General features: G+C 42.0%; 1 protein-coding gene and 1 pseudogene across 9 annotated transcripts in view; one reads left to right on the top strand and one right to left on the bottom strand.

Annotated features, from left to right (window-relative positions):
* The window catches only part of FARS2 (phenylalanyl-tRNA synthetase 2, mitochondrial), a 382164-nt gene that overhangs the window by 40680 nt on the left and 315281 nt on the right, over positions 1-26203 (top strand). The window lies entirely within an intron of this gene.
* Positions 4781-5599, bottom strand: LOC308623327 (large ribosomal subunit protein mL48-like; annotated as a pseudogene). Its single transcript has one exon. The product of its transcript is annotated as a large ribosomal subunit protein mL48-like (transcript).

Here is a 26203-nt window from a genome sequence, read left to right as displayed (position 1 = left end):
AGTGTGAAGGGCAAGGGGGTGTCAGTGCTCACAGGGGAAGATGGTTCCAACTAGGACAAGGGATTAAAACCACAGTGGTTCAGTAATAAGGAATATAGGAGAGCAGATATTAGATTTGCTTTTATTCAGCAAAGTGAGTAATTCTGAGTTGACTCAGTTCTCAGGTTTATAGGCCAAATCAAGAATGCTATACTAACACTGAGTTTCTGATATGATTTTTAAATTTAATCCAAAATACCTGGGGTTTTTTTGTTGTTGTTTTTTGGGGTTTTTTTGGTATTAGTAACTTGTAAAATGTACCATTCTACTTTTTTAATTGTCTAGGCATTTTCTTTCACCAAGTACTTTTTTGTTCTGTTTTGATGGAATTCTGTCAGTGACATTAAACTAAACCATGTGCTTGGGAAGAGTCAATGTTTAAGTGATGCTATGTATCTTGATTTTACTTGAAACAGGTGGGAAGGGAGAAGAAAGAAATGTGTGTGTAGAACTCACCCATTGTGTGCCAGGAACCCTCTTAGATGCCATGTGTATACATATTGTTATATGTCTATATGATGTTATCTCATTTTTTTGCATAGCACTTTAAACCATTTTGCAGATGACAACATTGTGGTTTCACGAGATTAAATGACTTTGCTAGTTCAGACAGGCTTAGAGTTGGAACCCAGGACTTGTTCTTTCAAAGCTCTTGTGTTTGTCGGTGTTTGCTGCCGTCTCTGTTTTGAAAAGACTGAATTGCAGTTATCAGGAGATCATAGAACACAGAGTGGTGGCGTTGTAGGTCGCTTTCGATCTACTTGTTTTCAGCAACACGGTCATATTAAGTAGATGTTTTCAAGAGGGTCCTAGGGTGAGTCTAGAAAATGTGTGAGGAGAGTTCTGCCTTGCTAGGTTGAGCCTTGCTTGAGCCTTTTTTCAAGGATATAATCACCTAGAGCGGAGGAAGGTGGCTTTCTGAATTGCTGGTCTCGGCTTAGAATTGATTTTTAGAAATTTTTACTGGCAGCTGTTACTTGTGAAACCGTGCTGTTTGGCGGCCGTTTTACTTCACTTGTCTGACTGGCCCCTTGGCATTTTGAGCCATGCCCAGCGAGCTATCAGACCAGCAGCACACCACCTAAGTGTCTGTTGTGACTTTGAACTCTGCCCTCGCTCATCTGGTCTGTGCACCATCTGCTGTGTCTTCCCTGATCCTTTCTGGCTCTCTAGACTTAACGCATTCATCACTGACCATCCGCTCGGGACCTCAGCTCCCCCGTAGACGCGTCCCCCATCGTTCTCTGCGTTGGCTGCTCCTCCTCTCGCACCTCTGCGGGATTCTCTGGCTGTCCTCTGGTTAACCATACGCTCCTTTATAAGTGTATTGCTCTGTTCACTGTGAATACTACAGAGCTCTAGCTTCATATATTTTAAACTCTTTGAAGTCATGGATGGTGATTTGAACAACAGTATTTTAGGACTTAAAAAGAAAAGCTCCTTACAAAGTATTTCATGTGACTTCATTTTAGTAAACTCTTCGGCAATACAGGCGTAAAATGGTTTGATCGTGCACAGTGTCACAAAGAGTGCAGGGAGCCTTACACTTACACATCGTTGGTGGGACTCCTAACCAGTGCACTCCCGTTGGGGGCATCCATTTGACCCTATCTGTTCAAGTTTAAGATGCATAAACCATTTGACCGTGCAACTCAGCTTTTAGGAGTTGATCCTAAAAATACTTTTATGTATATGCAAACATGTGAACAAGGGTGTTGTTTATAGATTTATTCGTTTTAGCAAGATATTGGAAAAATTTAAATGTTCAATAGAGAAGTGGCTAAATACATTGTGGGGCTTTCATATGATGGAATACTCTGCACCATGTAAAAGAATGAAGTCGATCCACATGCGCTACTGGACTTGTGTGGAGTATCTTCTGTATAAATTAACTGATAAGAATAAGGTGCAAAACAGTTGCTAACATTTACTTAAAAATTAAGTCTGTGGGGTTGGGGGGTATATGTGTGTGTATAGATGCATACAGTTGTATAGCATGGAAACTTGCTTATAGGGCAGTCCAGGAGGCAGTAGAAGTTTGTTCTTCACTGCTTACCCTTTCATAACATTTGAATGTTATTATTATGTATGATTTTTCTATGAAAAATATTAGATTAATTATTTATTTATAAATCTATTTATTTATTTATTTATTTTTGGGTGTGTTGGGTTTTCGTTTCTGTGCAAGGGCTTTCTCCAGTTGCGGCGAGCGGGGGCCACTCTTCATCGCGACGCACAGGCCTCTCACTGTCGTGGCCTCTCTTGTTGCGGCACACAGGCTGCAGACGCGCAGGCTCAGTAGTTGTGGCTCACGGGCCTAGTTGCTCTGCTGCATGTGGGATCTTCCCAGACCAGGGCTCGAACCCGTGTCCCCTGCATTGACAGGCAGATTCTCAACCACTGCCCCACCAGGGAAGCCCTTAGATTAATTTTTTAAAAGTCTGGTAGTACAGCTTAAAATTCCCAAGTCTATTGACTTAACAGTAGATGAGATAATGTGTATATAGAGCTTAGCATAGATCCAGATATAATAATGGGTTTTCAGTAAATTCGCATGAGTGGTGGCCATGGCAGAGATGGTGGTGGAGTAGTATGAGGGTGTCAGAACTTTACGCTGAAGAACCCCTTGTGACAGAGAACAGCTAATGTTTCATCCCCCCATCTCTGCCTCACCTGGACATTTGAGTTGCCTTAAAGAGGTGGTCTAAAGTGTGACATAGTGTATAGTTCTGGTGCTTCGGTTTAAATGATAAAGTTAAAAAATGTTCTTCTTTGTTCTTTTCTGTATTTCCATGTTTGTTTTTTAACATAAAATAATTGTGTATCTCTTAATATCAGAGAAAAAATTAAAAACTAATGTATCTCCTCTGGGTAAAAGCAATTATTCAGTCAAACTTTGCAGTCTTGACAGATGAGCCGTGTCATCTTGGAAGCTTGTGGAACCTTGTCCACTGCCATCTAGCTCCAGCTGTGTATAAACCCTGTTTCCAGAAGAGGCTTTCTCTCTATAAATTAAGGTTAGGATCTGATGTTGCCTTTTGATGATTTCCATCACGATTTAGTGATTTCTGTGAAGTCGTTGGAACGGAAGGCTGCTTCTCAGTCATGTGCCATCTGTTGCCTCTTGACCTGTGAGAGCATCAGTCCCCAGCACGTGTGACTGTCAGGTGTGGTTGTCAGGAATTCCTGCTTCCAATTCCGCGTCCTCATCTCGGGTCTTTATTGCTGTCAGGGACTCACATGTTTGCAAATTCCTTGTCCATTTCAGTTCTGCCCCATCTGATCCTTTGTGAGGACCAAAGCCAGAGAGAGGAACAGGTGCTCTCCTGGAAACCGTGGCCACGGGAAGTGGGAATAACAAGGGGGGAGAGATCCACGGGTGACCTGCAGGGAGACCACGTGCAGTGCTTTGTGTCCATGTTTCTTCTTCAGAGTGATGCAGCTTTCTGGTTTGATGGGCTGTATTCATAAGACTATTAATAGATGTGTTTTTAATCTTTGTGTCCCACAGTTAGGTATTGATGTTATTTTTTTTGACCAATATTAAAAATCTAGAATTGATTTAATTAAATGCACATATGTCATTCAGATAGAAATGATTTCAAACCCTGCTTCTTTGTTTTTTTTTTCTGTTCCAATAAACGTTTATTTACAAAAACAGGCAATGGGGTTTGGGAACTGGATAGAGGTTGCACAACACTGCAAATGCATTAAATACCACTGAATTATTCACTTTAAAATGGTTTGTTTTGTGACATATGAATTTCACCTCAATAAATTATTATTATTATTATTTTTTAAATTATTTATTTATTTTTGGCTGCTTTGGGTCTTCGTTACTGCGAGCGGGGTCTACTCTTCGTTGTGGTGCGCGGGCTTATTGCGGTGGCTTCTCTTGTTGCTGAGCACGGGCTCTAGGTGCGTAGGCTTCAGTAGTTGTGGCTCACGGGTTCTGGAGCACAGGCTCAGTAGTTGTGGCGCATGGGTTTAGTTGCTCTGCGGCATGTGGGATCTTCCCGGACCAGGGCTCGAACCCATGTCCCCTGCATTGGCAGGTGGATTCTAAACCACTGCGCCACCAGGGAAGTCCCAATAAATTATTTTTAAAAAGCAAATAGGCAGTTGATGGGATTTGGCTGACAAGTAGTAGTTTTCTGACACGTGACCAAGATCAACCTTTAATTCTTTGCTTAAACTCATTCCAGGCAACCCTAATTTGCAGTTATGTAACATCTACCTGCATACTTATGACAGGTCACTCACTACCCCACAAGGTACTTTTTTTTCACTTATGGACACACCCTGCTCCTATCTGGAGAGTTTTTTCATATACAAAATCTCCCTCCCTATGTCTTCTATCCACAGAGAGTTTACTTATGTTATGATTGTCTCCTTCACTTAAGGAACTCCGTGCCGGGTTGATTGAAAGGATGAGTTCATTCTGATTGGAGAAATACTGGAGGGGAACATGCTTATGTGCTAAAGTGCCAGGCAAAGAGAAACTGAATCCCTTAGTTAAAGGTACGTGACAGCATGGAGTGACTTCTCTCATACACACCCACGTCCATCCTCAGCAGATTTTTATTAGATGGAAGATACCTAGGGCTGGCTCAGAGGAAGGTGGTGACGATTGGCAAGCACTCCTCCACAGAGGAGAGGAGGCTCCCCTGGCTGTGGAGATGGGTACTTACGATATTGAGGGTCAGGGTCTCCTGCTTGACTTTGGCCACCTAGGAAGCTCTTCCCCTTGGCACTCATTATCACCAGTGCTGGCATGAAAGGGTCTGCAGTGCGTTAGTTCAACTTGGCTAACAGTTCTTCTACTTCTGGCTGGGCTTTGAACCTTCCCTTGAAGTCTTCTTCAGTGTGCTCCCTCACTGACAGTCTGACTCCTTCAGGAAGATTGCTTTGGATTATTTCCAAGAAAATCTCTGCAAATGTAGCGCTCAAACCGCTGATCTGAACCACCCGCCGATGGGTGGTAAGAACTGAGTCCAGGAGCATTTTGCCACCTTGGTTCTGCAACTGCAACACCTCCATGGTTTTGGTGGGCCTCGCATAACTTTCCTCGACTTTAGTGGAGAGATGGTTGCAGAGGTTGTGAACATATTCGGCGTAACTCTCTGCCAGGGCCATGTCATATGCAGTCAGGTGAATGTTTCAAACGCCATATTCATAATCTGTCCCCAGATTAATGGGTCTCACTTCCACTTTTCCCCTCTTCTTCTTGGGCTCTTATGCTTTAACTAGGTGCTTGTATCTTCCAATGCCATGCGTGGGCTGTGACCTGTAGTGCCGACTGGTGCTCAGCAGAATGCCACCTGTAGAACAGATGGGATTCTCTCTTGAAGTTCTGAACCTCAAGAGGGAAAAGGCTTACTTAAAAATGGTGTCATTCCTCAGACACAGCGCCTTTCCCAGAGCTCCATTCATCCTTTGCTGCTGCGCGGCCTGTAATTGTGCCAGCTGAAGAGCGGCCCAAGCAGCCGCGACCCCTGGGCGTCTGAAAACCAATCCTGCTTCTTCTGAACACATATTCTTAGGTGAAAGTCAACATGTTCCTGAGCAATTAGAAATTATGATGTAAATCATTTTTCTTTAATATTTTAGCAATGCTTTTAGGTGACATACAATTACATTGGGTGATTCGATGTGTAGAACTGTCATGAATTAGTTTTTCACTATTATTACCAGAGATTTAAGTTTATGGGGAAATTGGGTGACCAGTCATCAAAGCAAATATAATATTTAACTAAGTAGAAGGTAAAAAAAATTAACATTTGGTATGTAAACACAGACGCATTTTTATTTAGTCCCGTTGTCGAATAGTAAGTGGTGGTACTTTTATATACAGTGAGTGTAGTCACCAGAGGTTGCCTAGGCATTTAGCTCCATTCTTTTCATACCTTTGGGACAGGTGTTTTGCCTTTTGCAGAGAAGAGAGAGACAGGAGATTTTATTGTTCGGACTGTGCTGAACTCAGAGATGCTGTCCCCGCTTGCTGAGTGTCCTAGAGCAGATCTAGAGAAGCAGTGGGCCTGCTGCTTCAGCACAGAGCTCTGTGAGACTTAATATGAAAAAATTACAGAGGCGTAAATGTAGTTGAACCATTAATTTTCAACTTTTTTTCCCTATCATGTTTTCTTTATTGTCAACTAAAAATTGTCACTCACCATCTGGTTCTACAAGAATGAAGCCACTGGCCACTACAGCCGCTGACCTTCATCGCCCCCTGAAAGGAGTTCAGGGTGGAGACCAGGAGTGAGGCCCTCTGTGCTCTGGGGAAACTGGCAGAACAGGCCTTCAGAGAGTTAGATCTTTCCAGGAGAAGAGTTTACGAGCCCAATTCTTGCATCTCTTTGTATCTAGAAAAGCACTAACATCACTAACGGAGACGTGTGCTCCTCGTAACCGCGGCAACCCTCTGCCAAACTGTGTGCTCGGCTGCACGCACCCCCTTCACCAAAATCACACATATCCTGACTTCCCCCCCTACCTCTTCAGGGCAGCTCCTCAGAGCTCTCGGAGAGGCTGTGTCCCGGGCTATAGTCCTCATTTTGCCCCAAATGAAACTTAACTCACAGCTCTCACGTTGTGCATTTTTTTTTTCAGTCGACTTTATTTATCAGATACTATTTTCTTTGGGATTAAAACAACTCAAAAGGCAAGGTTGTTTTGGTAAGAAAGCTCACAGTAGAGGAAAAATATCTTAGTTCTAAATATATCATTCTCAAGATATACTGATAAAATAAGATGCGCTTTTTCTCTGAAAGAACAAAGACGTGGCAGTTGATGGTTTTTAAAAGTCTCAGAGACTTTATTTCATACCCGTGTAACTGGAAGCTGGGAGTCTTTTCAAAGTGTTTCTCAAGCCAAAGATATTTCTTCGCCTGTATGACATCTCATAAATCTATGGGCAAATAAACTGTTTTCAAAAGCCCAGATTTGTTTTTGAAATAAAATATATGCTTGTGTTTCCCAGATCTGTATTTAAGATGATGCGAAGAGCTATTTATATGGTGTCAGATGTGGAAAAACCATCAGCATTTCAAAGAGCTGATATTCTGTACCAGAGCTCAAGTAAACAGTGGCTGACTCTATCATTCAGTGCAGAAATGTTTCCCAATTGTTTTTTAACCTTTCAAATGTTTTGATATTTGTAAACATCTAAAGTCTTACATTTTCATGGGGTCAAATATACTTATCTTTTGTTTATTTTATTTACTTGTTTAACAGTCATTCCTAACCACAGATCAGTTGAAAAATTACCAATATTTCTTCCATCTTTTAAAAACAATTCTTTTTTTAAAAAATTCTTTTTAAACATAATAGAACTCTCTACAGTCTATTTTGGCACATGGGATGAAGTGAAGATCAGATCATTTTTATCCCAACTACTTAGTCAATTTGTTAACACTATTTCTTATATATGCTATTTCTATTGATACATTGGTTAATGAGAATATATATTAAGTTTTTAAATATCTCAGAATCTATTTGCTCTGTCAGTTTTTGTGCCAGTTTTCATTATTGTTGTTTTCTTCTTATTATTTTTCAAAAGCTCCTAACTTCTGTCACCTGTTTATTTTTCAAATGAACTTGGGGATTATTTTTAAAGTCTTTCTCCTAACCATCCCCCTCCCCCTGTGGAAATTTCTATTGGGAATTACATTAAAATAATTTGAGTGGAGCTGGCATTTTATGCATTCAATCTTCCATACATACAAGGCATATCTCTATTTATTCTGCTCTTCTTTCGTGGTTCTTTGTAAATTTTGATAATTTGCTTCAAACAGGCCCCTCTCTATATTTGTTATTATAGAAGATGTTTTTTTTCCAGATAGATTTATTTCCTGTTGGTTATTGTTGGGATTGAAAAATGCTATTGATTTTTAAAATTTTTAAATTCACTCCCTTCACCAAACTATTATTTGTTCTAATAGTTATCAGTCAACTCATTTGGGCTTTCTAGATAGACAGTTGTGTTGTAGCCGATAATGCTATGGTTTCTTCCTTCTAGTAGTCATGCTCCATTACTTTGTGTCTTATGTTCTTTTATGGGCTAAAATCCTAAAATTTTTTAAAAAATGATCGCTTGTAAAGAACCTGTTCTCTGTTAGAAATGATTTTGTAAGTTACCTAGAGACTGCAGGTTACCTTTTATTGTGTAGAAGGGTTTTTGGAAATCAACACGTTTCCTTGTTTTGAATCAGTGGTATCTGTTCCTATTTTTGGTAGAGTAAGTACAACTTTAGGGAAAACTTGTTAAAATAGAAGCCTTGGAAACTTATTTAAAGCAGATTTTTAAATAGATTACTGTATATTCTTTTTATTTTTCTAGGTGAAAGCTTGGTGATACTGGGAAAGCGAAATTCAGAGTTAAAAAATAATGATTTCGGTGGTTCTAAACTAAAATCCAACTTTTATGGATAATTGTTTTAATAGACATATCGCTAATTTTGTAGCTCAAATTTTGCTTCTGTCAGTAATAGTACTGCCTATAATCAGTAGACTAGACTGTTGATACTGTTGGAAGTAAGGAGTGATCAGTGCTAGTTTTGTAAGGGGAAGAGCACAAACTAGTGATGTAGAGTTGCATGCTGTCTTATCTTCTTTTGTTTTTTTTTTTAAAGGAACTGGCTACCCTCTCGATAAATGCTTCTGTAGTAAGCTGTTTGTACACCTAGTGAACAGACCCATGGTTTCCTTCTCTGTGTTTGAGTAACTGGAATGTTTTTTTTTTTTTTTTTTAATTTTTGGCTGCATGGGGTGTTCATTGCTGTGCGCGGGCTTCCTCTAGTTGCGGTGAGCGGGGGCTACTCTTTGTTGCCGTGCGTGGCTTCTCATCGCCGTGGCTTCGCTTGTTGCGGAGCACTGGCTCTAGGCACACGGGCTTCAGTTGTGGCACGTGGGCTCAGTAGTTATGGCGCATGGGCTTAGTGGCTCCGCGGCATGTGGGATCTTCCCGGACCAGGGCTCGAGCCCGTGTCCCCTAAATTGGCAGGCGGATTCTTAAACACTGAGCCACCAGGGAAGCCCTGGAATGTTCTTCTGATGCCAGTTTTCATGTCATATTTCTGTGATCTTCTTTAAGTTTTCTATCACTTCCCCTCATCGCCTGGACCACCTTTAGGTATTGTGGTCTTGGTATCTGGGATTCTTTACATTTTTCCCTCTTACCTTTGCACGCTGAGTTAATCAGTTTATGTCCTATAACTGTCCACTTGACTGTGAGGTATCACTTTTATACACTTATTATGTCCATCTTTGTCTCAGTTGCATTGTATCAGCACTTATAGTTTTCCATCTCCGCTCATTTTTAGAAACAAATATTAGTAAATATGATGCAATATTTAAATAATTGCACAAATAAATGTTGCTTGGCAACATGGAACTGTTGCTTGCTGTGCTTTACTCTGATGAAGTGGTGGGATATGTGTGTCCATCCGCTGATGCATGGAAATCTCGGGGAGGCTCAGGAAAGGTGGTTTGAGCATATCCCTTTTCAATGTTTGGCAGTGCTGGCTGCCTGAAAGTCATACTGTAAAGTGCTGGAGTGCCCGTCAAGAGCGTCGTGATCTCTGTTAAGCTGAATCTTTTCTGGGTCTCAGTTTTCTCTTCTGCAAGATGACCAAGCTGGTCTTTATGATCTTTAAGGTTCTTTCCAATGTGATACTGTGATTCTACTTGGGCCATTCAGGTCCTTACACAGAAATTGAGTATTCTTACATAGATATAATAAAAGAAAAAATTTAAAAAACCAAGTTTATTTTATTTATCCCTTTTTTTTTCCAGCCCAGTACAACTAAGAAACTGGTAGTTATTCCTGTTTATGTTCTGCCTTTCTCTTAACTCAAATAACTGAAGGTAGCTTACAATAAGGATATAAATTTATGGTAAAATGTAAAAATACAGAGGACCAAGCAGGGAAATAGAAATTAAAGTGGAAAAGAACCATCTAGAAAGATGACAGGCCTGTTGACCATGAGGGCCTGCAGGTGCTGAGGGTGTCGGCAGGTAGAGAGAGGCAGGTCGGTCCTAGGGAGGGGGCGAGTTCGTGTGCAGGGTGCTGGTCGTGGACCCTGTCTGGAGCCAGTGTCCCGGAAGCCACTGCGTTTCAGTTTATCTGCGTCTGCGGTCGTGATTCTGAAAGGCCGCCGCCTCTGCTCCCCGGGGAGAGCCTGGCTGCGGCTGCAGGCACAGACCTCGCTCCCCGTGGGTGGGCAGGGCTGGCTCCCCATCCCCTCGTTGCCCCGGGGAGGGCACCGGAGATCCAGGCAGTAAAGGGCGCAGGAGACGTCGCCGGCCTGGAGGGGCAACGGCAGGGATTTGTGACAGCGCAGGGCCTGGAAGGAGAGCCTCCGGGTGGGTGACAAACCTCCTCCTCTGTTCAGGGCGGTCGCCTGGGCTTCCCTCGTGTCTCGAGTAGCCCGTGGTGCCCTCTGGAACGCGCTCCGCCTCGCTGTCTCCCGGGCAGCAGGGCCCGGCGTTGGCTGTGAGCTGGTGGCGTAGGAGGGGCCCGGGTTTCGAGTGACCGCTCAGGAGGCCGCGCGGCTCCCTGCAGTCTCCATCTGTGTCGAGGGACGTGTTGCGCCAAAGGGTAGACTCTGCTCAACCTGCCGGAAGCAGTGCAGTGAGGCTGGCCTTGGCCTGACGGTGGAAGTTCATCCATTCTCCAGGTCACTGGAAGACTGTGGGCTCTGGAGTTAGGCCTGGGCTTCTCACCAGGGCTCCTTTTTCCTGTGTAGAGCCTCAATTTCCTTTTCTACAAAATATCCTTCTTGCATCGTGCTGATGACTAGTCGAGGTGATCTCTGTGCAGCGCCCTGTTAGTGACGCAAGCAGTAATAGTCATAATAATGCCATTGTGATTATTCTTTTTATTATTCATCTGTTCTCCCACCAGACCTTTTGCAAGAGGTGTCAGTAAAACAGTAAGCAGCCTTCAGAGATGTTTTTCTTTGATCTGCTGTAAAGGTAAAAACTCTTGAAGGCAAGCTGCTATTTTGATATTTGAAGGATATCAGAAAGACCCAGGACTGCGGAGACTGGAAGACAGCTAGTTTCTGGGAGTATGTTTGTTCAGGGGGGCTCCTCCCCTCCAGGCAGGGAGGCCTGCTGGCTCCTGTACTCCGGAAGGTCCACGCCCGGGCTGCTTTCAGTAGCAGTGTGCCCGCAGCTTCTCAGACACGCACGTGTAGAGGAGGTTCACGTGTTCCTCGTTAAGAGCAGGTGACAGATTCAGAGAGGAGAGGAATTTCAGCTTAGTGTTTGAATGTTGTGTTTGAGAGGAACAGACAATTAAATGCTGTAAAGTGGCACAGGAAAGAGGCCTGAACTTTAAGAATGTTCCTTTTCCTCCGCTCTCCCGCTTCACCCTGAGATTTTCACATTTATATTAATTATCTCCACAGCTCATGAGGTCATACAGTAGAATCTGAATTTGAAATAAACGTCAAAATCAGACCGATCATCCTTCACGGGCGGCTATGAAGAAAATGTGCTTCTGTGGCTGAAGCATTTTGTCATATGAAGCTCAGACCTTATTTTTCAAATACCTTGTCACCAAAATAACTAGGACATCTCATTAAAGACTCTGGAGGGTGTTGGGATTGTGGCAGGACGTGGCCATGTGGAAGAGTGCGCCGTGCACTGGCAGCCCCTGGGCTGGTCCGCCTCCTGCTGGCTCGGGATGACCTGTCACCTGGAAGGCTCTCCCTCAGCTGGACCCACGCTTCTTACCCGGAGAGTGGTCTTCAGTGTCCTCTCCAGTGTTCATTTCTATGAGTGTACAGAGGAGGCACCACTATGCATATTTTACTCAGCCATTCCTGAAAAAGGTAATGGTACTTTGTTACTCACTCAGGCTCGCGGTGCTTGTGCAGATGAAATTCATTACCACCCCCAGCAATGATTTTCTGTTTGTGTGTGTGTGTGTGTTTTTACATCGTTGGAGTCCTTAGAACTATTTTGCATGAAATGCCAGTTTATAAGATACATAAAAGTAAATGCTGTGGTGTCATTAGGGCCTACACCCCACTTTCCTGAATTTTCACCCCGAGCCTCTTCCACAGAGCCATAGGATTTGAAAACTAGACCCATACTCTTGTGTGCACCATTATATTCTTGATCTAATCCCAGTTTTACTTTTTTCTCACTTTTTCATTTCATTTTGAAAAATTTCAAGCATACAGTACAATTGGAAAAATTTTTACAAGGAATTTCTGAATAGCTGTCACCTGGATTCTTACCATTAACCTGTTAACACTCACGTTGCCACATAGTCATCTGTCCTTCTGTCCGTCCAACAGCACATCTTTTTTGGTGTGATAGATTTCAAAGTAAGTTGCAGACTTTCCTTAGATGCATATAATTAGCACAATCCTCTTTTTAAGGTAAAATTTACATATGCACAGGTCTTAAGTATACCATTCATTCATTGAGTTCTGACAGATGTGTACACCTGTGTCATTCAAACTCCCTATCAAGATGCAAAACACTACGAAGGTCCCAAAAAGCTTCCTCATGCTCCTTTCAAAGATTAATCTCCACCTCCACCCTCCAACGGAAGGCACTGTTTTGAATTTTTTCTACTGTAGACTAGTTTTATCAGTTATACTACTTTACATAAAGGGAATCATTCAGGATATTCTCTTTTGTGACTGGTTTCTTTCACTCATCATCATGTTTCTGAGATGCACCCATGTTATTGTGTGTATAGTAGGTGTGTGTGTGTGTGTGTGTGTAATGGTGTCCCCTGTAGGAACTCACCACTGTTTGCTCATCCATCCTCCTGTTGATGAACACCTGGGCTCTTTTTGTTTTGGGGCTGCTATGAGTAAAGTTACAATGAATGTTCTCATACAGATCTTTCTGTAGACATTTTCTCTTGGTTAAATACCTAGGGTTCAAATTACTGGATCCATTGCCAGACTCTTTTCTGAAGCGTTTGTATCATTTTACACTCTCTCAGACAAAAGCGTTGGTCTGGCCAATGATGTCAAGCACTTCTACATGTGCTTATCAGCCATTTGCATATCTTCTGTGATTGTGACTCCTTGTCTTTTTATTATTGAATTGCAGGGGTTCTTTATATGTCACAGCTGCCGTGTTCATGTTTTACAAATCTTTTCTCCCAGTCTTTGGCTTCCTTTTAATTTTCTTAAAGATGTCTTTTGAAGAACAGAAAATTTTAATTTTCAAATACAATCTTGCCAATGGTTTCTTTCATGATTATTGCTACGTTTTAAGAAACCTGTGTCCACTCCCAAGTTACAAAGATATTCTAATATGTTTTCTTGTAAAAGCTTCACATTTTGGTCAGTAGTTTTTTGATTTATCTTGAATTAATTTATGTATATACTGTGAGGTGGGGACTCTGCCTTTTGGCCACTTCTCAGCATAATCTGCTTCTGTTTCCCTGTTTGACTAATGTGTACATACACTGATGGCTGCACACTTGTACATTCTATTCTTTACCCCGCTTCCACAAATATTTGCTGAGTGTTTATTATGTGCTAGGTGCTGGGCTTGTTTTTGGGTATATAGTGTTGAACAAAATATAAATAATCCATGTCACCATGGAGGTGGTAGTCTAGTAAGGATAAATAGACATTAAGCAAATGAACACAAATGCTTTTATATTCAAGTCTAGTGAAGTCCTATTTGTCTTAGAAAACTCACCTTAAGTCAGTATTTGAAAACCAGACATTGTAAGCCACCATATCAGCTGGCTAAAGAAAATCATGTGATCATATCAATTGATATGGCAAAATTATTCCACAAAATCCAGTACTCATTCAAGATAAAACTCTCAGCAAACTAGGGATAGAGGGGAACTTCTTCAATCTAATGAAGGGCATCTGTAAAAATCCTCCGGTTAACATCGTATCTAATGCTAAGAGACGGGATGTTTTCTCCCTTGAGATCGGGAACAAGGCCAAGATATCTGCTTTCAGCATTCTTGTTCAACATTGTACTGGAAGTTCTAGCCGCTTCAATAAGGCAAGAACAGGAAATCAAAGCCATTCATATTGGAAAGGAAGAAAGAAAACCACCCCTGTTTGAAGATGATATGATTGTCTGTGCAGAAAATCCCAAAGAATGTATGAAAAACAAAACAAAACAAAACAACTCTCCTAAAACTAATAGGTGAGTTCTGCAAGGTCTCAGGATATAATATCAACAAATAAAAATCCATCACATTTCTATATGCTAGCAACAAACGTGTGGGAACCGAAAGTATAGACACAAAACTATTTACCATCACTCTCAGAAAATAGGACTATATTTAACAAAACGTGTAGGAGTTTTATGCTGAAGATTATAAAATGCTGATGAAAGAAATCAAAGACCTAAACAAAGGGAGAGAGACGTGCTCACAGGCTGGAAGACTCAACATAATGAGGTGTCAGTTCTCCCTAAATTGTTCAGTCCAATTACTGTGAAAATGCCAGCAAAGGTTTTTTTTTTTCCCACTTAAAGTCATCCCGATAAAGTACTAAAAATTATCAGCCTTATTAAATATCAGTCCTTGAGCACTGCCTTTTTAGAAATATACATACAAATTTTTGTTTTAGAACAGTTTTAGATTTATAGAAAAATTGGGAAGTCCCCAAATGTGTGAAGTTTTTCCCCACACCAGTAAGTGGTTCTCAGACACCAGCTGGGTGTCCTACAATTTAACTCAGTTCTGGCACTGAGTTCCCGGAGATAATCCCACATCCCACCAGGTAAGGGCTCAGTCCCATAACACTAGGACTGCCCCCTCCTTTTGAAGTTAATTTAACTGTAAAGTATTTTACTTCACAAGCCCTTTAGAGTTGGGTCCTCAGGCTGTTTCCAAATGGGAATTCTCACTGTTTTTGTTTTGCCCTATTCAGTCATTTAGAGGCAGTACACTTTTACAATCTCTATAAAAAGTCAAGGACACCATGCGGAACAGACTAAATCTCTGGCAATAAAAATTTGAAAACAGCTTTTGGTTTTTTCCACTTGTAAGTTAGGTCATCAACTGTCAGGATGTTCTTTGAAGGTAACTTTGACTTCTGGGAGGAAGCCTTAAAAAAAGTAAAGAAGATTAACATTGATCTTTAAAATCTAAAATAAAAATAATGCAAGTATGTAATGCCCACTCTGCTCAGGTACTTGCTTGCCACCGTGCTGGTGCTTTCTTGGTGTGAAGGAAGATGCAGGTGGGACCATGAGGGGGCACTGGGTGACCTGTGGAGGAGAAGGGGGCCTGGTCCCTGCGGAGAGGGTGTCTCTGGGCCTCGTTTTCCCGTCTGTCAAATGCCGTGGTTGGGCTAACTCCTCTCGAAGCTCCCTCTGACTTTGGATTTTTAAGTGTTTTTGAAATATTTAAATACTTTCCTAACTAGCCACAGAGGGCGCCATCCTTCCTACTGTTGGAGCCGCTGTGAGGGAGTGAAGCCCAGGGAGTCTGGAACCAGGCATCTGAGCGCCTCCTCTTTGCAGCTTTGTTTTTCTTTTAAGTGAATTTTTGTAACAACAGTAACAGACATATATTTTAGTCTAAGTGATGGGATATTTTCCACACCTCAGTAAGTTACCATCTGCATCGTATCCAGGGAGTAATTTTCCACCCATGTCATCCTTCTGGTGTGCAGTCCAGGTCTGCGAATAAGAAAAGGCCATTTCCATCCTTCTGCACTCAGACCAGGCCCTTTATTCCTTAGGTCCGCACCCAGCCTTATTCACACTTGGTATTCAGTTCTAATGAGCTGAATTGTTTTGCTTCCGCACAGCTTACAACAGAGTGGAAGCCTCCAGTTCACAGAGTATGGCAGAGCTTTCAGTACCACTCTTACAGTGGTAGAGGATCTGCTGGCCAATGGAAATCCAGGAAGGAGGCAAACAAATTTAAAAACAACAAAAAACTGTTTGATGGCCCAGAATAGCCATAGCCTTTCCAAAGGATGACCATTGTCATTGAGAAAAGTTTAAATTTTGTTTATCGCCTCTGTTAAATACTGTAGTAACATTTCACGGTATTTCTGTACCAGTGGTTCTCCAGCCTTTCCTGGCATCAGAATCCGCCTGAAGCCTGCCGGCCCTGCCCCAAGTCCCTATTTCCTGGATCAGGGGTGGGGCCAGAGTCTTACTTCTAACAGCTTCTCTAGTGATGTTGGTGCAGCTGGTCCTGGGACCACACTTTGAGTGCCACTGTCCTACATAAAATCATCTTCAGTGTTGTTTAAAATCATAAGTGTAAATTTCCTATAATTAACTTAGGTGTAAAGCTCATTGCTTACTACATAATTATTTCCAAAATATCTTCATTTTGTATCATCCTCCCCATAGCCCCCTCCTAAGGGAACCTGAGGTCATGGGATTTTTTCGCTTTCAAATACATAATCCTCTGTGCCATTCCCTCCTATGAGAGTCTGCTCTCAGTTTCTTCAATGCAGAGAAACTCCAAATATTTGTGATTCTTCCATTTTTGAATTCATTTGTTTCTACTTTCATTCTTTCTTATCCTTAATTTTATTTGGTTGTCGTTTTACTATTGGAACCCAAAGCTTAGTTTTACTTTTTTTTTAGATTACTAATGTACTCAATGCTCTTTTCCTGAGCATAGGTCATATATTCCTCTCTGTCATACACACCCTACAAAATTCAAAAGGTTATATGACGCTGTATAGTAAAAAAAAAGTTTCTCTCCTACCTCTGTCTCCCAGCTACCCAGTTCCCTTCCTTGGAGGCATCTACTGTTAGTAGTTTCTTGATATACATGCAGTCTTTATTATTTACCAATTTTGTATCTGTGAATTTGCCTAGTTGCTAGAATTTATTTATAACCTCAAAATCAGCACTCCTGGGGCTTTCATGGTCATTTGAGGACATGCGCAGAACATCACAAATCAGAGTCTCCCACCCACATGTTCCCACATGTTCCCAGCTGAGTCAGACAGGGAGGTGGTCTGCCTTCTCATTTCAGCTCCTACGTAAATAAGTATCTTTTTTGCCATCTATTTAGGCCGTGTTTTTTGTATCTTTATGCTTTTTGGGGGTGATTTTGCTGTTTAAATGGCCCCCAGGCCTAGTGCTGAAGTGCTGTCTAGTGTCCCTGAGAGCAGGAAGGCTGTGACGTGCCTTGTGGGGAAAATGCGTGTGTGAGATGAACTTCGTTCAGGCGTGAGCTACGGTGCAGTTGGCTGTGAGGTCAGTGTTCATGAATCAACCGTATATATTACATAAGATGTCTTTAAACAGAAAGACACGTAAACCAAGGTTATGTGCTGATTAGTTGACAAAAATGTGCGCAGGGCCTCTCAGGACACTAGCTCTCTGTCCCTGAGGAACGGTGGTTCAGTGTCCATTGATTCCGTGTCCTCAGAGATGTTCTAGATCAGAACTACCTTGAAACATGAGAATTGACTGTGTATTATTTTCACTGTTTTCATGACCCAGATATTTTGCAGTTTGAATTCAATGCTTTCATGTACTAGCTAATCCTTAAAACTTACAAAACTTATAGAAAAATGCAGAACTATGTGTTTTACAGGGGATTTTAGCAGAGAGCACAGTATAATCAGGACCGGCTGTGGCTGATTAGGGCTGATGGAACCCGACGTGTAGGCCTGAATTTCACTCTTCTGCCATCTCGCCACGATGTTCAGAGTATGACTTAGCCGGCACGTGACAGCCTTCTCTGCATTAAGAACTAAGGAGTGTTGTTTGATTTCCACCCTTGTAAATGACTTGCTGAGTGAACCTCAGTGCTGTGCTGTGACTTTTATCATTAGGTCTGCTGTGGGGAGAGGATCAGGCAGTGGAAATATCACTGTGAGGTATGGAATAGTGTCTTCTCTTAGTGAAACAGTGATATGGAAATATACAACATGGATAGTCCTAGTGGGGTTTACTTGTTTGACTTGGGAAAATATTCTTTGTAAGGACAGAAGCATTGTCCCCGTCCTCCAGTAGCTTAAGATCTAACAGATGGAGCAGCATCCTGATTGGTGGGTGCAGTGAGTGTTTTATGTGCTTTTGGGGAAGAAAGAAGAAATGGGTCAGTTCCGTCTGAGCAGAGTGTGAAGGGTAAGACCTGGTTTCATAGAGGTAAAACATCTCTGGAATTACGGATCATGTCAATGGGAAGATGTGTTTTGGTTTGAAAAGAAATCTCACAAGGAGCTTCTCAAGACTGTATCTGTTGAAAAAAGCAAAGTTGGCTGGTGTTTATCAGGAGAGGACAAGCAGTGGAAATGGCAGGGGCAGCCTGGGACTGGGTGAGTGGCAGGTGGCCTGGGCTTGGACCCTGATGCAGCCTTCAGTTGGCAGGCACAGCACTGGGCAAATTAGTTTATGTCTGTCATAGTGTTGTCAAGAGGATTAAATGAAAGAAATAAGAAATAACATGGCCTTGTATATTCACATAATGATTGTCTGTAGAATTGCTCTCCTCACTCCTTTTTTTCCTCCTTAGACTTAATTTTAATCAAAGACATTATCTACACAAAAGGTGCCTATTACCAAAGAAGGCAGCAGTAGCAGGGGCTTTCTCGGGCTCTCTGATCGGTTGGCCCTAGCCCTGTCCCTTGTCGGGCCTGCCCTCTGAGCGGAGCTGCCAGGTTCTTGCGTCACTGTCTTGATAAGCGGTGTGCTCATTTATACAGCAGCTGGGCCTTGCCAACCCGTGGAAGCCATGTGCCCCTGGCCGCCAAGTCCAGTGCCAATTTCATGCTGGTGGCTTTAAGCCATGCCTTAAATACGTTGCTGAAACCGATGGTGGATAAATAGTCATTGGAGGGAAGAACTGCGTTCGTTGGCGCGAAGTAAGAGCATTTGGGAATGGTAAAGGGCTGCCGGTTTTTCTGAGCAGTAGACCCTCCTGCGTTCTGGAGCTACAGCTTTCTGCCTTGGGGGCTTCCCTTTTGTTACTTACATGCTCCTGAATCAATCAGAAAAACGCATCTCCGTGGTAAATCTTTAGAGGAAAGAGTTTATGTATACTTTATTCTCTCCAGTCTTAAAGTACCCAAAGAACAAAAGCAAAGTTGTTGGTATCAGCACCCACAATCATAGCTAGGAATTAGGCACACCAGATGCTGGGAAAAATGATAATTGTGTCCAAATGGACAAAACTCAAGGAAAGAGTATGGGATGCTCTTAGTAAAACTGTGTGTTAAAACATTCTCCTAGGCATTTCATGTTACTGCAAGGTACTGATTTCAAAACGCAGTGTCCATTTGACCCTATATTGGCTATTTTCTAGTGGGAGAGATGGTTATGTCCACAGATACTTACCACTAGGTTCATTTGGCATGAAAAGTGTGACTCTTTCTATGTTAAACATCTAAGTAATTTATATTGGCTTCAACCAAGCCAGCAGGAGATAGGTTTTCCTGGTGCCCAGTTAGCTCCAGAATTTGTAGAAACAGTATCTTCTCTTCTTCTGCACATCCAGACTGGAGTCTCCGTGGTCTTATGCATTGTGTATTGCACAAGACCCCTCCCAGAATAACCCCTAGTTATTCTCCAAGGTGGAGCTAGCCAGATAATGTGTGGCCTTGTCTCTGAGGACTGGCTTCATTTGCACGTGGCCCTTTTCCTTATGGCCCTGCTCTCCCGAGGACAGAACTCTGGTTGGGTCATCAGGACTGGGCCTGGGCTTGTAAGACCTTTGCCCTATTGGACCAAGTTTCAACTGTGCTCTTGGCGTCTTTAACTCCTTTGGTTTAGGTTATATAAACATTATGTAGCCTAATCTTCTCTGTTTCTCTAAGATGTATAAATATTTTGATATAGATTTTCCTGAATTCAGAGCTGGCTTCTACTAGCATAACGTGGTATATTTTATTTCGCCACCATATTAAATTACATGTCCCTTCTGCTTGATGTCACCTCTGAGATAGGAGAGGTGAACACAGTTTAATTGAACCCAATTACTGTTCTGCATGTAATTACAATTCCAAAAAGCCCGTTAACGTACCCATACTGATACAGCAGAATTAAAGAAAATGCTATTTATGGAAGGACCCAAAATCCTAGGGTTACTCCTCAACACGTAGGTGCCTGAAAAGTGAAACATGGTGTGTGTCCTGGGAAGGAAGCCAAGAGGGGGCAGGAAAGGTGGTTGTGTTCACCCAAAGCCATATCTGAATAAATAAATATTCTGCTCGGCCATGAAAGTTTTTAAAGGGAAAAAGGGAAGTAATCTCAGTTAATCATTGAGATGGTGGGTCACAGTCATCACTATCCCCCACTGTCTGCAGGCTTGTGTACAGGCTTGTTGACTTGTGATTTTTCTTTAGATGCTATTTCGTTCACATAGTTGGTTCGTGAGATTACTGAAACGGAAGCTAGGGTAGGGGAGAGATCTGGTCATCTGTTAATTAATTATTCTTCATTTCTAGTCCTCTGATCTACGGAAAGAACCAACAGGTTAGGCAAGGTATTGTGTGGTCAAAAGATGTGAAAGGTGTGCTAGGGCCTGAGATGAGTAGAGCATGGGGGTGCCTGATTGAAGGTTAGGGACAGGACAAAAGGGCCTCTTCCCCGTAGAGAGCTCTTTCCTGCCTAAAGTTGCTTACAGCCTTACTTTTCAACTTCTTGTGAAAAGTAGTATTTTTGACATTTGCCTACTCAACAGCGTAACATCTGTAACGGAGCCTGGTGACCAAGGAATTTTATGTCCCTGAAGAACAAGTATACAGTCATTACACAGTAAAATAAAACTGCTTGCTGTAGTTCACGGATTCCTGAAGTTCCAAGACCTGAAAGAACTCAGCCTTGAAATGCTATCTCTGCAGCTGCTAATGCTGGAAATGAGGCTGATAAATCAACACTAAGAAATGCTTGGCACTGACTTTGACCACAATGAGGTTTGACTGTGAACCCACAGAGAAGACATTGAAGGATTTCATGTCACTAACGAAGAGACTATCCACATTTCTCTTCTTCTTCTGGAAGGTGATCAGCCAGTGTGGTAGATAAGTTGAATAAAAGCTGAATTTGGTAATGTTGCACCTCTTGTGCATTCCTTGAATGAAGGCGGAACTGCTGGAATGGTATTAAATTCAGACAAGCGTGAGGAGAGTAGTGATGAGGATGAGGGTGACATCATGAATGTAGGTGCGATAGTGGGATTTACAGTAAGGAATATATATGTGGTCTTCTTCTATTGTTCCTAGCACGTAGCTCCTAAAACCCTTTTGTTATAATGTTCAGTTTTGTTCTCAGTTCCTGAAAAATGTGTCTATTGTTATTCATAGAACAAGCCCTTTTCTACTATCCCTGAGTTTATGCTAATGAGGGTAGAAACCCATATTAAAGTGTCAGGAGACAAACAAGCCTTTCTAAAGGCCGTGTGCGGGGGTGGGGGGGTGGGGTGGGGCCATCGTTTAAGACTGATGTTCCATGCCCATCATCAGATGCCCAGGTTGAGGCTGACGGTCACCACGGTGATAGCCATGCTGTTGTACTTTTCTGAGATCCCCTTGCAGCCCCATACAATGAGCTGTGCATGTAGCATAGGTATTAGCTTAGACTGAACTAAGCTTTAGTGACTATTTTCCTTAGAAATAAGAAAGATTTTTTCTTACTAAAAGACAGCGTAACATTTTAGCTTTAACATGTATTAAAGATTTCATTAACAGGTATCATTGAGAAGCATCTGTTTGGCATAAGAGCCAGTATTATCAATTTCCTAGAAAATCTGAATGTCTTGGGGGAAAAAAGCATTGACTGATTGGCATTGTGCTTCTGACAGTTGATTTATAGCTAGGGAAAGGAATTTGGAAAGGCAGAGAAGTTTTTTATATGCCAAGCATTTCTTCTGTGGAAAACGAAGAATGTTGCCCACCGTCCTGTTCTACAAGTATCATGTCATTAGCCACTGCAGTTGCTGAGCTGTCCAGTGGTTAAGACTCCACGCTCCCAGTGCGGGGGGCACGGGTTCGATCTCTGGTCAGGGAAAATTCCACATGCCATGCAGCCAAAAAAAAAATTAGAATACCGTACACCCTGGAAGGAATTCAGGGTGAAGATCAGAATGAAGCACTCTGTGTGCCGGGAAAACAGGCAATATTTTGGGTCTATCGGCCCTTAGATAGTTAGAAATATTTCAGGAGAAATTATTTTTTTAATGCTAACCATCATCTGAGCCTCAGCAAGTCATAGTATTTATTTATTTATTTATTTATTTTTGGCTGTGTTGGGTCTTCGTTTCTGTGCGAGGGCTTTCTCTAGTTGTGGCAAGCGGGGGCCATTCTTCATAGTGGTGTGTGGGCCTCTCACTGTCGCGGCCTCTCTTATTGTGGAGCACAGGCTCCAGACGCGCAGGCTCAGTAGTTGTGGCTCACCGGCCTAGTTGCTCCGCTGCATGTGGGATCCTCCCAGACCAGGGCTCGAACCCGTGTCCCCTGCATTAGCAGGCAGATTCTCAACCACTGTGCCACCAGGGAAACCCCCAGGAGAAATTTTTTATGACCTGTATTCTTGCATCTTCCCATACTTAGAAAAGCACTTAAAGTTCATTAACTGAAATAATACTCTTTGTGACTAGTGGTAACCTTCTAGCGAGATGTATGCTTGATTGCACGTACCCCTTCACCAAAATCGTGTATATATTGGCTTCTCCCTCTACTTCTTTGAAGCAGTTTCTCAGAGTCACTTGAGAGAATGTCTCCTGGACCACAGTCCTCAGTAAGTCCTCAGATAAAACTGAAACTCACAGCTCTCACGTTGTGCATTTCTTTCCGAAGTGGACACCTGTGTTGTTAAAAGTAATCTCTTACCTGGTCACTGAATGCAGTTAATTAAACTACAGCAGGGTTACGTTTATGTTGGCATTATTCTTTTGTTTGTTTGTTTGTTTTTTTGTTATTGTTTTTTAACACCTTTATTGGAGTATAATTGCTTTCCAATGGTGTGTTAGTTTCTGCTGTATAACAAAGTGAATCAATTATACATATACATATGTTCCCATATCTCTTCCCTCTTGCGTCTCCCTCCCTCCCACCCTCCCTATCCCACCCCTCTAGGTGGTCACAAAGCACCGAGCTGATCTTCCTGTGCTATGCGGCTGCTTCCCACTAGCTATCTATTTTACATTTGAGAGTGTATATATGTTCATATATTGGCATTATTCTTGATACAATTATAAGTGGGTTTAATACAACCTATTAAAATGGCTAGAACTCAACTCGCCATATTTTTAAATAACTTTTTCTTAGAATAATTCAACTATTTCAAAATAACACGTTTAATAAAAAATGTAATAGATGTCCATTTAGAAAATTTAGAACTATAAAAATAGAAAATAAGGACCAGGGATTAGCTATTGAATCTTAATAGTTCTTCCATGGTTTCTAAATATAGTATGTGTGTATTTATATATTTATATATATATATATATATTTACATAGTTAAGATCATATCGTACATTTTTATATTCTATTTATCACTTTGTAAGTATGTAGTTATGTCATTAAAACTCTTTGCAACCATTATACTTTATGACTGCACAATGTTTTACTGTATGGTTCTACTATAATTTACTTAATTTCCCCCTCTCTGGGGAAAGTTTATGTTGTTTGTAATTTTTCTGTATTATAAATCACACTGTAATGAAACTTCTTTGTGTTTCACTTCTGTCTTAATTTACATTACTTCTTGTGATAATTCCTCGAAGGGTAGTTACCGTGCCAAAGGGTATAAACAGGTTTGAGTCTCTTGCTAGTGCTAAATGGCTGCCCAGAAAGGCTGCACCAGTAACATAGGGAACGGCCTTTTTATAGACATTTTCTTTGCATTCATCTACTCAGCAGGAACAAAAACATACTCTTTGCCCGCTCTTTTTGAGCAAAAGTTAATGGAAATTGGCTGTTTCCCTGCCATTATTTAGTCCAGTACAGTATATAAGCTGTGTGTTGACTGGACCCAGCTTCATTTTTCTGGGTAGATGCTGTTTCAGCCCTGTCTCTGCAGGTTAATGGGACCACCTGATCTCTTTTGCGTGGCCGTGAGCACATGTGGGTCACATTTGGGTACCATGGCCCTTTCCGGTAAGCTAATTGTGCTTTAGAGAAATTACCACTACTTAGTTTCTCCTTTACACACAAGACTGAGGGAGATTGAAGGAAGGACTGTTTAAACCGCTGCAAAATTCATTCATTCTAACAGACAAAATAACATTTACTTGGTGAATGTTGAGATTGTACAGAATATTTTTCTTTATAAGTCTGAAGCTTTGCTTGGGAGATCAGGGTCATCTATTGAAAGTTCCCTCAACTTCCTTTCTTTCGGTCTCAGAAGTTTTTAAATATTTTTAATCCATTTTCTCACTGGTAACCTCCTTCATTCTTATATGTTCCATTCATGTAAACCCATTATGATCTGACTTCTGTCTTCACCCAGCCATTGAAATTGCCCTGTTGATGGTCATCTTGTCAAATAGTTCTTTACTTTGCTTGCCCCCTGCCTAACATCTTTGCTACATTTGATCCTGTTGGCCAATTTCCTTTCCATCCTTTTCTGTTTTCCCACTTTCCCTTCTCCCTTCCTCTTCTGCCTGGTGTCAGGTGTAGTGCTAGCCTCTGAGTGCGCGGACATTTGGGGAAGAGAGGGGTTGTGTGTCTTCTACTCTCAAGAACCACATAGTCTAGCAGGAAGACAGACAATTGGTAATAATACAGCATATTAAGAATTGTATATACAGTGGCACTTGGTTCAGAAATGACCTTGGTTTCCTTCTAGAAACTTCCTATCCTAGGCTTCTGTGAGACCCCTTTGGTTCTCTCACTCTTTATATACCCTTCCGTTAAAGAGGATAATTACCAAGAGCTCTGTCTTTTGCCCATTTCTGCTTTTACTGTCACTTTCCCATGGGTTCTTATACATCCTTACGACATTAACTCTTACCTCTATACAAACAAATCCCAAGGTCTCCATTGCTAGTACTGAGCTCTTACCTTATTTCCAAACCTCAGACTGAGTCCTAGAAACTGTCTTGGGTCTGTTTTGACTGAGAAATAGTTGAGTTGCTCAGAGTTCTGAACTTTGTCTACAGGTAGATGTATGAGTTTTTGCAAGTTACAAGATCTAATTGAGGCCTAGATTCTTTGTAAAATAGTAAGAGTAATACTTGCCTCACAGAGTTGTTGGAAGGATGAAATGGAAAACCACTTTCCATAGAGGCAGGACCATGGTTGGCATTATCTTTCTGGGTCTCCTGTATTTTCCAGATGGACTTTCTCACAGAGAAACTTGACAGAGGAAAGAAGAAAGGCATTTACTTTTCAGATGGCGGTGGGAAATCTCGCATGGTCATTATTCTCTCTCTGTAAGAGATGATAATAAAAATACAACAAATTGTTTTGGGTCGGGAGAAATGACAGATGAGGGCTGAGCAGATAGATTAAAAAGTCTGAAAAAAAGGACAAGAAAAGTAAACTTTCCTTAGCAAGCTAGGGGTGGGTCAGGAGAACCAAGAAAGGACGTGTGGATGGGGCACCTTGGTGGGAGCAGACCCTGGGGGTGCAGGTGGGCACGGGCATGTGTGGAGCAGAAACCGAAGAAAGGGGGTCGGCAGCCCTCAGGAGCACCTTCCCTGGAAGAATCCTGAGCTTGGTGACAGCACATGGCTTTGGAAGGGAGAGATGCTTGTCGTGTCTTGCCAAGGTCGCTGAGCTGGGTCCCTGACAACCTACCAGCGGGACTTAGTGCTGAGACGCAAGAGGCGGCATGGGCATATTTAAAATTTATATCCACTGCAGTGACAGGCCACTGAGCACTGTGGAGGGGGAAGATGGATTTCTGCTGAAGTGCGGCCAAAAACACTTTTCGCAACAGCTCTGACAAAATAGTGCCATAAATGAATAAACCCAGAGAGTTTCTGGGTATCTTTGCAAGCTTCTAACGTGATGGCCGTCTCAGACAAAGGGGCTCTCCCCAGGTGTCACATGTGATTTAACTCGGATCTGGGAGGTCTCGGTTCCGTAAGCTGAGTGGGCTGTGCTGTCTGGGTACATACCAGGTGTGCTTTGGATGGTCACTTGGAGCAATGTCATCCCCTCCTAATGCAGTTTATTAGCATGAAGTTATGTATTTTCTTGGTATGATCGCAGAGTCCTGGAGGTCAAATCACTACCTGGTTGTATGCTTTATAGTAGCCCAGTGGGTAAAAATGCCAAGTTTT

Source organism: Mesoplodon bidens (assembly GCF_964165515.1).
Source record: "Mesoplodon bidens genome assembly, chromosome: 10".
NCBI classification, from domain to species: Eukaryota; Metazoa; Chordata; class Mammalia; order Artiodactyla; family Ziphiidae; genus Mesoplodon; species Mesoplodon bidens.
Note: the sequence above shows the minus strand (reverse complement) of the source record. Positions and strands in the feature narration are given on the sequence as shown.